The sequence below is a fragment of the Cervus elaphus genome, chromosome 32, assembly GCF_910594005.1.
Source record: "Cervus elaphus chromosome 32, mCerEla1.1, whole genome shotgun sequence".
Classification (NCBI taxonomy): Eukaryota; Metazoa; Chordata; class Mammalia; order Artiodactyla; family Cervidae; genus Cervus; species Cervus elaphus.
The window spans coordinates 30,732,824-30,745,478 of record NC_057846.1 but is presented as its reverse complement, the minus strand read 5'-3'; the positions used below and the strand labels follow the sequence as shown (position 1 = coordinate 30,745,478).

The window sequence follows — 12,655 nt, the reverse complement described above, 5'->3', positions numbered from 1 at the left end:
CTGACCTGCATGCAGGTTTCTCAAGAGGCAGGTGATCTGGTGTTCCCATCTCCTTCAGAATTTTCCACAGTTTATTGTGATCCACACAGTCAAAGGCTTTGGCATAGTCAACAAAGCATAAATAGATGTTTTTCTGGACCACTCTTGCTTTTTCGATGATCCAGTGGATGTTGGCAATTTGATCTCTGGTTCCTCTGCCTTTTCTAAAACCAGCTTGAACCTCTGGAAGTTCACGGTTCACATATTGCTGAAGCCTGGCTTGGAGAATTTTGAGCATTACTTTACTAGCGTGTGAGATGAGTGCAATTGTGCGGTAGTTTGAGCATTCTTTGGGATTGCCTTTCTTAGGGACTGGAATGAAAACTGACCTTTTCCAGTCCTGTGGCCACTGCTCAGTTTTCCAAATTTGCTGGCATATTGAGTGCAGCACTTTCACAGCATCATCTTTCAGGATTTGAAGTAGCTCAGCTGGAATTCCATCACCTCCACTAGCTTTGTTCGTAGTGATGCTTCCTAAGGCCCACTTGATTTCACATTCCAGGATGTCTGGCTCTAAGTGAGTGATCACACCATTGTGATTATCTGGGTCGTGAAGATCTTTTTTGTATAGTTCTTCTGTGTATTCTTGCCACCTCTTAATATCTTCTGCTTCTGTTTAACTTGGTTAAACATTTTCACCTGTCATTTTCACCTCTGACAGAGAAACTACAAGATGCTGTATTTTTATAAAGAGTTATATTGGAGTTCATGGATCTAGGAAGACTTATACAAGTAAACTGGTTCATACTGAAATATAGTACCGATAAAAACTTAACTCTGAGATTTTCCACAACATTTTTGTTGGTTGTGAGAGAAAGAATTTTGCTATGTTGATTATTAAATATTAAAATTATTTTGTAGTTTAATCTGACACTGAAGTAAGAAGGAACCAGGTTCAAATCCTCCTTTCTGTTACATAAGATCATTGTTACATAATCAAGGACCGTCCCTTAATCTCCGCAAGCCTCATTTTCCTCATCTGCAAAAATCCGTGTTTTTCAGGAGTGATTGTACCTTATCCAAAGTACTTATTAGCTGAAAAAGAACAAACAAAACCTAAAGGCAGTAGAAGGAAGGAGATTAATAAAGATCAGAGAGGAAATAAAGTACTTAGCCCAGTATCAGTATAGCGCATAGGTGATACCTTATAAGTAAATAACAGTTGACATGCCTGCATATTTTGCTGGTTTGTATGCTTAATTTCTGTTCATGAAAGAAAACGAAGTATTAGAAATTTTTGTTTTTTGTGATCGTGTTCATAGTGAGCAGATAACTGAATGAAGAATTCATGGGACTGCACTGAATTCACCCACACACACATGCACACATACAGGAGCCTGAAAGTTCCAGCCTACACGCTTGCCTGCTCTGAACTGATGTAGGACTAAAGGTGTTGACTTCCTCCACCCCACATAACTCTGATTGGCAAGGCCTGCGTCTCAGACCTATGCTTGGGATCACTGGAAAACTGTTTGCACCAGTCCCAAAGAAGCAACGTTTTTAGGATACAGATTTATTGCAGATGCCTATGTATTGTTTCCAGACACAGAAAAATTATGAATGCAACAAACAAACAATGTACCTTAAAGAAAGATTTGGTAGGATGTTTGTATAATGAAAAAAATAAGAGTTGATTAGACAAACAGAGGAAAGGTGTTTTCAGTTATAACTGACTAGCATCTACTTATCTTCAAGAAGAATAACTTTATATTCTTTTTGGAATTTTGACCTCCTAAAGAAAGAGTGCATATAAGCATAATTTTGGAAGTTTAAAAATCCTGGTCCAAGTTTCAAATATTTTTTTCTCATAATTTGAGGGTAGCAACAACTTGCTTATTCCGGCATTCAGTGCTCATTAATTATTAAAAATGAAGTCTGTGTTTTCTTAACTACTGCGTTTTAAGTGGTATGGGAAGATGTGGCTTCCTCTTTTTATTTTTCTTTTTTTAAAAATTCAGTCAACAGCTGTTCAGGTGTAATAATTTCCATAAGCTTTCCTTGGTGAGTTGCTAAACACATAGAAGTGCAAATGACTGTATTAATACATGTCAAAAAATATCAAACCAACAATATCCCTTCAGTCTCTAATCCTTTCTAGATAAATTTATCATTAAACAGAATACAGAGTTGAGTATCAGCTATCAGCTTTTATTTTTTAATTTTTTAAAAATTTTTAAATTTTTTTCATTTATTTTTATTAGTTGGAGGCTAATTACTTTACAATATTGTAGTGGTTTTTGCCATACATTGACATGAATCAGCCCTGGATTTACATGTGTTCCCCATCCCAATCCCCTCTCCCGCCTCCCTCCCCATCCTATCCTTCTGGGTCTTCCCAGTGCACCAGCCCTGAGCACTTGTCTCATACATCCAGCCTGGGCTGGTGGTCTGTTTCACCCTTGATAATATACATGTTTCAGTGCTGTTCTCTCAGATCATCCCACCCTCGCCTTCTCCCACAGAGTCCAAAAGTCTGTTCTATACATCTGTGTCTCTTTCTCTGTCCTGCATATAGGGTTATCATTACCATCTTTTTAAATTCCACATATATGCGTTAGTATACTGTATTGGTGTTTATCTTTCTGGCTTACTTCACTCTGTATAATGGGCTCCAGTTTCATCCATCTCATTAGAGCTTTTTTTTTTTGAAAAAAAAAAAAAAAAAAAGATTGGATTCTTCAAGTTTCCATCTGGAGAGTGTTGAAGGCCCCTGGTCAGTTTTTATACTGAGTTGTGTTTTGTTTACACCTCTGAACTTTTCTACGAATGGTCAGCCAAGTTGGAATTTTAGAAATACTGCCTTTCGGTTTCAAGTATTTTTCTTGATAAAATCTCAGGAAATGCATTGATCAGTAGGGGAAGAACATAAGAACACAGGGCAAAGCTCTGTGGTGCCAAAGTAAAATTTAATGCACAGAAGTTAATGTGAGTAAATGTAGCAACACGATCTTTCAGTCAGAGCACTTACCCATGGTTTCTCTGGTGGATTGGACTTTCTGACCGCATGGTGGCATCAGATTGGACCTTCTTATATGGTAACTCAGGCGAAGAGGAAGCAACAGCATCTTTTATGACCTAGCTTTGGAAGTCACATAGTGTCACTTTTGCTGTATTCTATTGATGCTATTATAATGGGTCAATAAGGCCAACCTAGATTCAGAGGGAGGGGTTATAGATATCACCTGTTAATGGAATAAGTTGTCAAAAAATTGTTGATGTGTTTTAAAACTGCTGCAAGCAGAATATATGTCAGCAAGTGGTCATAGGCATAATAAATTAACTTGCCTTGTCAATTTTGTAATTTGAATAAGAAGCCAGACATGGTGTTGCAGCATAGACATACAGATGGGTACATGCAGGGGTAGCCTTTCAATGAATTCAGTTCTGATCACATTCTTACTGATGCAGAAAACTAGAGGTCAGAAAATAGTTCAGAGAAGAGGAAAAGAAACTCTGAATATGGTTAAATTATAGAACCTGTCAACAAAGTTTTAAGGGGAATAGAGATTTTCAACAGGAAACAAAATTTCCTGGGAGTTTTAATAGGGTAGAAGACGTGGGAGAGTTGAGTCCTTATGTAGCTCACAGTGGAGTAGACCAGCTGCCTTTCAAAGAGCCTGTCCCCAAACAGTATCATATTTAAATTATAATCAGCAATTTAGTGACTGCTGTGAAATTAATTTTCTTAATTTGAATTAATTTTGTGATTATTTAAAAATTATTTTAGGTTTTATGTGTAAAAACGTAAACTTATCAGCTTTACATTTATCTTTTAAATTGGTTATTATAATAAAAAGAGGTTGAGATAGAGATTTCTTTGGACTAACTGAATTTCCCTGGGATGTATCACATTCTTCCTAATATTCAGCTTCAGTCATCGATGCTTTCTGTAATTGGTTTAAAAAGCATTCATTCTTGAATCCAATGTTCTGCACATTACTCTAATTTTTCTTGCTAAAATTATCAAGATTCGATTTCCACTGACTAGAAAACAGTCATGTGTTAACGTTTTTAACCTCTTCAAGTTTAGGATATTTAAACTCATATGAAAATACTATGGAAGCATTAAAAATGACTATGGGGATGTATCTAAGCTATACACACACTTGAGAAGAGATGGTATAAAGCAGGGTTATCATATGAATCCTTAAGAGCAACCATGTAACTTTGGACAGATATTTAAGAAAACAATCCTTATAAAATAACTGATCAAATTCAGTGCTTTTTCAGAATTCAGTTGGTAAAGTGTTTCAAATGATAGCAAAATTATAGTCTTGTGAAAGTCTCCTAACTCAAGAAGTTCTCCAAATGAATCTTATAAGCATACAAAATTGTAAAGACTGTGGTTTTATAAGGCAGAGATATTTAATTTCTCAGAATCAAATGGAATGGTATAATCACTTATATCTAATGATTCCCTTCATTATTAATAGAGATTGATAATTTGTAAAAGACTGTGATTTAGAATTTTTGTGCACACTTCCTTTAGTAATGGCTATGTTAGGGCAGTGGCCACCAGAGGGCAGTAAATATGCCTATTAAAGGAAGTAATCATCTAAGGTGTCAAGTCTGAAGTACTTTTTTATTGTGTAGTTTTTGCACGGCTTGTATTTTAGATTAATTTGAAACATTTTATACTATACAGCAATTTAAAGTACAGATATTATCGATGTTTATGGTCAAAATTGTGTGTGATATTAATAATAAACATAAGTAGTGTTTATAGAACAGTCTCTTTTACCTGTTGGCTGTGATGCTAAATATTTTCAATATATAGCACCTTCTTTTAAATCTCACAACAAATTTATAAGATGAACCATTATTTATACTCATTTCATTTTGGAAGAAACCAAGGCTTATTGATATTAATCAAAGCCAAATATGTGGAGATGCAGGAGATGTGGATTTGATCCCTGGGTTGGGAAGATCCCCTGGAGGAGGACATGGCAACCCACTCCAGTATTCTTGCCTGGAGAATTCCATGGACAGAGGAGCCTGTCTACATGGCTACAGACCGTGGGGTCACAGAGAGTCAGACATGACTGAGCACGGCACACGTTTAAGCCAACATTTTAAGTGTTTCTCTTTTTTTTTTTTTCTTTTTTTGTGGAGGAGGTGGGAGATGGGCTTATATGCTTAGAAGCTGTATGCTTAATAAATTAAATAAGATTATGAGAAAATTGAGATGGCTGATTCTGAGTTGGTACAGAAAGTAAAGGTTAGAAAAGTGAGCTCTTTAGTTTGTAAAGAAAACAAAGGACGTAATACAACAGTTTATGCAAAGGAAAAAACGTACAGAATAGTAGTACATTTGGTTCAAGAGTATTATTGGTGATAAGTTTAAAAAGTTATGATCTCAAGAGTCTAGTAAATCTCACTAAAATGACTGCTATTTTGCTGTTTATTATGAGCTGAGTTGTATCCCCTAAAAACCCATATGTTGCAGTCTGAACCCTTAGTACCTTAAAATAGAGCTCTATTTAGAAATAGGGACTTTAAGGAGGTGATTGATTGAAGTCATTATGGTGGACTTTAATCCAACCTGACCACAGGAAGAGGAAATTTGGACACAGATAGGGATGGAGGAACAACTACTGAAGATACAGGGAGAAGATGGCCAGCTCCAAGCCAAGGAGAGCGGTGTTAGGAGAAACCAACCCTCCCAACACGTTGACCTCAGACCTCTAGACTCCAGAACTGGGAGAAAATACATGTCTGTTATTTAAGCCACCTGAGTGGGTGGTACTTTGTCATGTCAGCCCAAGAAGACTAATACAGTATATTTTCCATAAAGAACAACAGTGGAGTGAAGGCTCACCCAGTGATGTGTGTTCACTTCTCAATACTGTCCTGCTTTCCAACTATCCATATAGGTTCCTGTTTCCAGTATCCAAAGTCGAACCAATAAAACAAACCAATAAACCAATAAAACCAAAAATTTGGGTTGACGGGGTTAAAAAATAACAGCAGTGAAAAAGAGAGGGACAACTATTTATGTGAAAGAAAGTTGAACTGGAGCTTTTTCAGCTGTTGTTTCAGCGGAGGTCTCTGGGCATAGCTACCGCATTGTAAAGTGAGGTGCAGGACCCCCTGCAGAACTCTGAAAGGAGGTTTCCTAATTGTCTTTGCTATCACAGCTGATCGCTGACTCATGGCTTTTTAAAAATCGATTTGGAGGAAGGAAAAGGAGTTTGAAGAAGGCTTTAAAGAGCTCTGACAGTGTACTGGGGCTTCCCAGGCGGTGCTAGTGGTAAAGAACCTGCCTGCCAAGGCAGGAGACATAAGAGATGCGGGTTCAATCCCTGGGTCGGGAGGATCCCTGGAGAAGGAAATGGCAACCTACTCCAGTATTCTTGCTGGGGGAATCCCATGGACCGAGGAGCCGGGTGGGCTATGGTCCATGGGGTCGCAAAGAGTCAGACACAGCTGAAGCGACTTAGCATGGCAGTGTGCTGAGTATCAGACCCTTTTAGCTCAAGCTCAGGGCATGGGGACTCAATGGGGACACTCAGGAAGTCTGACACCCATGCCCTGAGCTTGGAGGACACAATAAATTGATGTTTGACTCATGCTTTAGCAATCTAAAAGGTGAGGAAATGTGATTGGGTAGTGGTTCTGATGGCGGGGGGAAGAGATTTCTGTTAACATAGAGCTTGTCAGAGCAAGTCAAGGATGCTTTTGCTCTTATGCACATGGCACCAGGGCCATATATGTGAAATACGTGGAATAGAACCTTCTTACATCCTGTGTAAGAGAGTAGCCTTGTGAAGCAAAAGAGCCAAGCAGAAAAATGTTAGGAGTACCATCAGGTATCCAGGATCTGAGAAAGCATGTGTGTGTGGCCACTTGGAGTAGAGATGCAGGGATCAAGAAACCTTTAGATGAGTGACCTCCCCTGAGGTGAGCAACCACTTTGAAGACCCTGGGGCTAGACAGCATCAGCATAGATCACTAGGACATCCAGAAAAGTCAAGTAAGAAATGTCCACCGTTTTTCCTGCTTCACCCTGTTTCCTCCCACTCCTTCCTCCTGAAGCATCGGAACCATCATTAGTAAAAATTGAGAAAAGAGTGAGAAGGAGAAATCAATTGAATGTGCCCTGCTTTTCTGCTTCATGAACGAGCTACATGCCTAAGTGAAATGACAACTTATTAGCTATCAGATGGAATCGAACGTTCCGGTTACTGAACTGATGCTGTGTTCTGTGACCATGGTGACAGGAAGCGCGTTTATGGCCCCAGTTTTCATTGTGTGGTGTGAGGAAATGGGGAGACCACCGGAATTTGTTTTCTGGCTATACTCCACTAGTCTCTTTTACTCAGTATGACAGCCATTGCAGTTTATGATATTTATGCAAAATAATAGATGTCAGAGCTTTCAGATACATAAATTGATTTAACAAAATTGTAGTAAACTAGAGTAGATGATATTTAGTATGAATAATTGGTGCTTCATATAATGTTGAGCTTATACGTTATATTCATATGTACTTGAAGTTTTTTTTAATTATCTGGGATCTTATGGATTAGGGAAATTTTTGATAAAAGAGTATTTCTCTAGGTTTCATTTAGTAATATGCCTATAGCATATTGAGCTCAAAGATGAATTGTTCATTTAAGGTTCGTTTAAAGGTGTCAGACAGTACAGTAATTTAGCAGTCTTTCTTCCCGGCTGCCAGCTGTGACTTGGCACCATGCATCAGGCTAAATGACACAGGTTTTTGAAGATTAGAATTTGGTTTCTGCATCTCATGGGCGTGAACAGCAACTTTTCAAGAGCACTGTTATCCCCAGAGAGTGTATACAAATGACTAGTTTGCATTGCTTTTAAAAAATAGCTTATCACAAGTATTTCTCATTTTTTCTACTTGTTCATTGAGTTATAGTTAGACATAGCCAATCATAGCTGCTGACTGCTCTCATTTGTTTTTTAATTGGTAGTATTGAACATTAATCAAAAAGAAATTTTTTCTTTGTATAGTCAGCAATCAATTTCATACCTAGAGTGCATTTTAAAAAGCAGAAGACAAAAGTGATGGTTTTCCTGGAGAAAAACTTGCATATAAAAAGAAAAAAAAAATCAAAATCTCCAACAATACCTCAACTGTGAGTGTTGTGTCTAAAAATCTACAGTTTATTGAGCCCTTGTGATATGTTAGGCATAAAGATGATTTTATTATTTTCTGTTTACCTGTGAACATTTGGTTGAGGGGATTAAGTAGGCAAAAGGGGAGCATGTATCAGAGGAAGAATTAATTTTAGAATTGTTTAGGGACAACATTTATGCACCCAGACACACCACCCTGTATCTCTCAACATGCTTTCTGCTTAGAATCTCAGTCTCTAAGTGGATGACAGGACAGAAGTTAAAAGGTAATAACAATAATTTACCAGCAATTCTGAGTTATGTAATTTTCTTTTTAATTCTTGACTTACAATAAAGATTTGGCTGCTGTAGCCGAGACCCTAAATAACAAAGGTTTAAATTAAATTGAATTTTAATTACCTTCCACCTGACTGACTGGGACAATGCTGTCCAGGGTTGCTTAGTTAATGCTGCAGTATCAGACATAAAGCGTCTGTCTCTCTCCACCTCGTGAGTTGTCTTCCTCTGTGTATCCAAGACAGTCCCTACCAGCACATCTGCCTTCCAGCCAGGGAGTTGAAAGAAAGAGAGAGAGCATGTCTCCTTTATAAGACCTGCAAGTTGCTTGTATTACTTTTTTTTTTTTTTTTTATGAGATAAAATTTGCAAAATGCAAAATTCACACCTAAAAAATTTAGAGTGTATAACTCGGTGTTTTTTTTTTTTTTTTTTAAGAGTTGTACAATAATCACCAATATCTAATTCTAAAAATTTTCTGTTACTCCAAAAAGAAACCCCTACCTTCCAATCCCCACTTCTCCATCCTCTGGCAACCATCTGCTTGCTTTCTTTTCTGTGGATTTGTCTATTCTGGACATTTCCTATAAATGGAGTCATACGATGTGTGGCCTTTTGTAATTTCCTTCTTAGCAGAATGTTTTTAATGTGTTTTCATATGTATGTATCTTATACTTTTAAATTGTAATTATGCTTTTAAAGAATGCTATTCCATCATATGGATGTCTTTATCCATTGAACAGTTGACGGACATTTGGATTGATTTCACCTTTGGCTGTTACAAATAATGTTGTTATGAGCGAACACATACAAGTCTTTGGACATGTTTTCAGTTCTCTGAGATACATACATTGGAGTGGAATTTCTGGGCCATTTGGTAATTTAATGTTTAACTTTTTGAAGAGTTCGTATTACTTTTTTCTCATACATCATTGGCCAAGGCTTTATGTTATATGGACTCTGGGAATATTGAAACATTTGAAGAATATAGTCTATATTCTGGCAACTCCAGGCCAGCTAAAAGTCTATTAATCTCAATATCTATTTACTCTTATATAGGGAAGAATGGGTACTAGGAAACAAATAGTCTTTACCATGTATATAGTTCTGGTCACATAAATACCAACACATTCTCTCCTTGCCCTGTATAGAATACAGGCACTCCTTCCCAAGAAAGACAATCTAAATTTCTGTACCAGGATTATCTTCAACTCGGAGTCTTAGGTATTTAAGGTATCCTCCTCCATGTGTATCACCTCTGATTTAAATAAGTTACTTGTCTCCCAACACATGTATACACAATAATGATGGAATGGACATATTGCAAACTACTATTTGAATAAGACCTTAATGGGAATTATCAGAAGTCAATGGTCAGTATAAAATATAATGTGCAACTTACCGGACAGGAAGAGAAGCGTTCTAGACTGGTAGATGAGTAAATTCCTTGTTTAGGCCATCTCCTGGTTTGCTCTCTGGAAGAATCTTTTTGTCCTTTGTTCTCTGTGATCCCAGATATTGCCATCTGGAGGGTTCCTCATTGTCTGTTAATCTGCACAAGTCACATCTATAGTGAATTTAAAGTGTATCCTTGTAGAGAATCTGCCACTTGAAAATAAGCCAAGGGGATAAGGCTGTAATTTTAATCTGCTTTTTAGCTGCTCAAGTGGCTCACATTGTCTGGTCTTTAGGGAGAGAGCTTTTGGACCATAAGGTTCTCTCTCACTAAAATTACCTTTTGAGATTCACATCCTAAAATTATTTCAGTTGGTTTGATCAATTCCACAAGGCCCCAGTTTACCAGATTCTTAGTCACCTTAAATTTCAGACATTGGGCGATGAAAATCTGTCCAGAAAAGGAGCCAAATTCCTTTCAATTTCAGCATAGAAACGTGCTAACATCGCCTTTAGTAGCTCGTATTCAACTTTGCTGCAAGTAACAAGAAACAGCCAACACATACCACTTTTGTGGCTTTCTTCCCATAATTTCTACAAACTCAGGGTCACATGGCCTGCCTTCCAAGGATACAGATAATTTCCTCAGACATAGTAAGGACACTGATTTTCCTTATTTGCTGTTTCTGTGTTGGTGCAACTGTCTTCTAAATGATTTAATTGCTCACAATTTTGAATCTTCTCAAGGCTTCCCTGGTAGCTCAGTTGGTAAAGAATCTGCCTGCAATGAGGAGACCCCAGTTTGATTCCTGGTTCGGGAAGATCCGTGGAAGAAAGGATAGATGACCCACTCAGGTATTCTTGGGCTTCCCTGATGGCTCAGCTGGTAAAGAATTAGCCTGCAATGTGGGAGACCTGGGTTCAAACTCTGGGTTGGGAAGATCCCCTGGAGAAGGGAAAGGCTACCCACTCCAGTATTCTGGCCTAAAGAATTCCATGGACTGTATAGTCCATGGGGTAGGAAAAGGTCGGACACGACTGAGCAACTTTCACTTTCTGAATCTTCTTGTAACAAATGTTATATTTGTTAGAGTATTCAAGTACTGTAACACAGACCTAGATTGACTACTTTCATGTGTGGTCTGGCCATCACTAGGCCGGGGTGGGTGATGTGGGTAGCGCATTGTGTCAGGGACCCAGGTCATTCTACATCATTTCTTCAGCATCGCTGGGGAATTGCCTTGTATTACGTAGTCCAGGGCCCATCTCCTTGTCTGCACTCTAGCTAGTGAGACGGTAAAAAGGGAGAGAGGAGAGTGCACTTAATTTCATCGTTGAGGCTCAGAAGTTTCACAGATCACTGAAGCTCACATTCCATTGACCAGAAATTTGCCATATGGCCACACCTGGATTCAAGGTTAATTTGAGAAAATAAACCTTTATTCTAAGCAATGATACACTCAGATTAAAGTAGGACTTTTTATTTTTTATGAAAAGGAGAAAATAAATATTGGAGGCAATCTAGCAGTTTCTTCCTTATTTCCTACCTGTTTGTATGAGAAATTAAGTAAGAATTATCAGTAGCTTAAAATTGATTATATTACAAGTAAAATTGTGTATTTTCATTGTACTGTTTATCTCTAAAACTGATTTTTCTTTTTCCAAATTAACTTTATTTGGTCTCTAAGCCTATAGTATCAGGTTGCTCAGTCGTGTCTGATTCTTTGCAACCCCATGGACTTCAGTCCACCAGAGTCCTCTGTCTGTGTGATTTCCCAGGCAAGATTACTGGAGTGGGTTGCCAGTTCCTTCTCCAGAGATCTTCCTGACTCAGGGATCGAACCCAGGTCTCCTGCATTGAAGGCACATTCTTTACCACTGAGCCACCAGGGAAGCTCAATACATAATATAATGATACCAATTTCAGGGGTAATAGATACAACTTATTGTCATTCTTTATTTCTCTCACTCTTTAAACTTGACTTTTATGTTCTTTTTAAAGAGTAGTTCCAAGAACTAAAAAGAATAGCAATTCTATACCTACATACTTCTCTTTGACTTACTGGGCATGTAAGAAGTAGATAAAGAGAGTAAAAACAATTCAGTCCCTGTTTTTAAATTTTTTTTTAAACAAATTAAAAACTAGTTCTCACAGAGTTGATTCTAATTCATTCATTGATTAATAAAACAAGTTTTGGATCCAGAAATGTCATTTCAACTAAAATCTAAAATAAAATCTAATCTATATGTGCTTTATATTCTAGCCACAGAAATTTTTTTCACTCAAGGTTCATGCTTTTTGACTGGTAATATCATTAACTTAAATCCTTTTCCTCTCCTTTCCCGTTAGCTTATGAGAGCTAATATCAAAAATAGAATAACTGCATCATAGGTTTCTCACATGATGTCATTTTATTTGACAGTTTGTAATGGCCAATATTTTGTTTTGAGATTGGATGTCCTTAAGATATTTTATGGTTGCTTTTAGTAAACTGCTAACTTTACTTAAAAATCTAAATTTAATTTTCCAAAATTTTTTGTGGAAATAATTCAAGTTAGGTGTCAGGTGATGGGATGATTATAGGTGTCAGGCCACTCTTTGAACAAATTCCAATGATGAATCACACAAAAATTCATCTTGGTTTCATTTTATAATAATTCTGGACAACTGTGTAGCCTACAAAACCCTACAGGGTATAAGGCTGCTCATCATGATTTATTAAAAAAGGAAACAGATTTTCTTCACATATTCTGGCCTGGAATAAATGTATTTTTATATTAGAAGCTAGAATTTGTACCAAGATACAACTTCACTATTCATAGTCTGTTTGCAACAATT

The 12,655-nt window shown here is 37.3% G+C and overlaps 1 long non-coding RNA gene across 4 annotated transcripts in view; it reads right to left on the bottom strand.

Annotated features, from left to right (window-relative positions):
- Positions 1-587: 587 nt before the first annotated feature.
- Positions 588-12,655, bottom strand: part of LOC122688123 — a 31,822-nt gene continuing 19,754 nt past the window's right edge. The window contains exons 3-5 of one of the 4 annotated variants that reach the window (XR_006339341.1): positions 9,824-9,988; positions 3,008-3,118; positions 588-1,095 (exon numbers count right to left, since the gene is read on the bottom strand). This is a non-coding gene — a long non-coding RNA (uncharacterized LOC122688123). Of the gene's footprint in view, positions 1,096-3,007; positions 3,119-8,021; positions 8,686-9,823; positions 9,989-12,655 lie in introns of those variants that run through there. The other 3 variants (XR_006339342.1, XR_006339343.1, XR_006339344.1) reach the window with 3 other exon arrangements.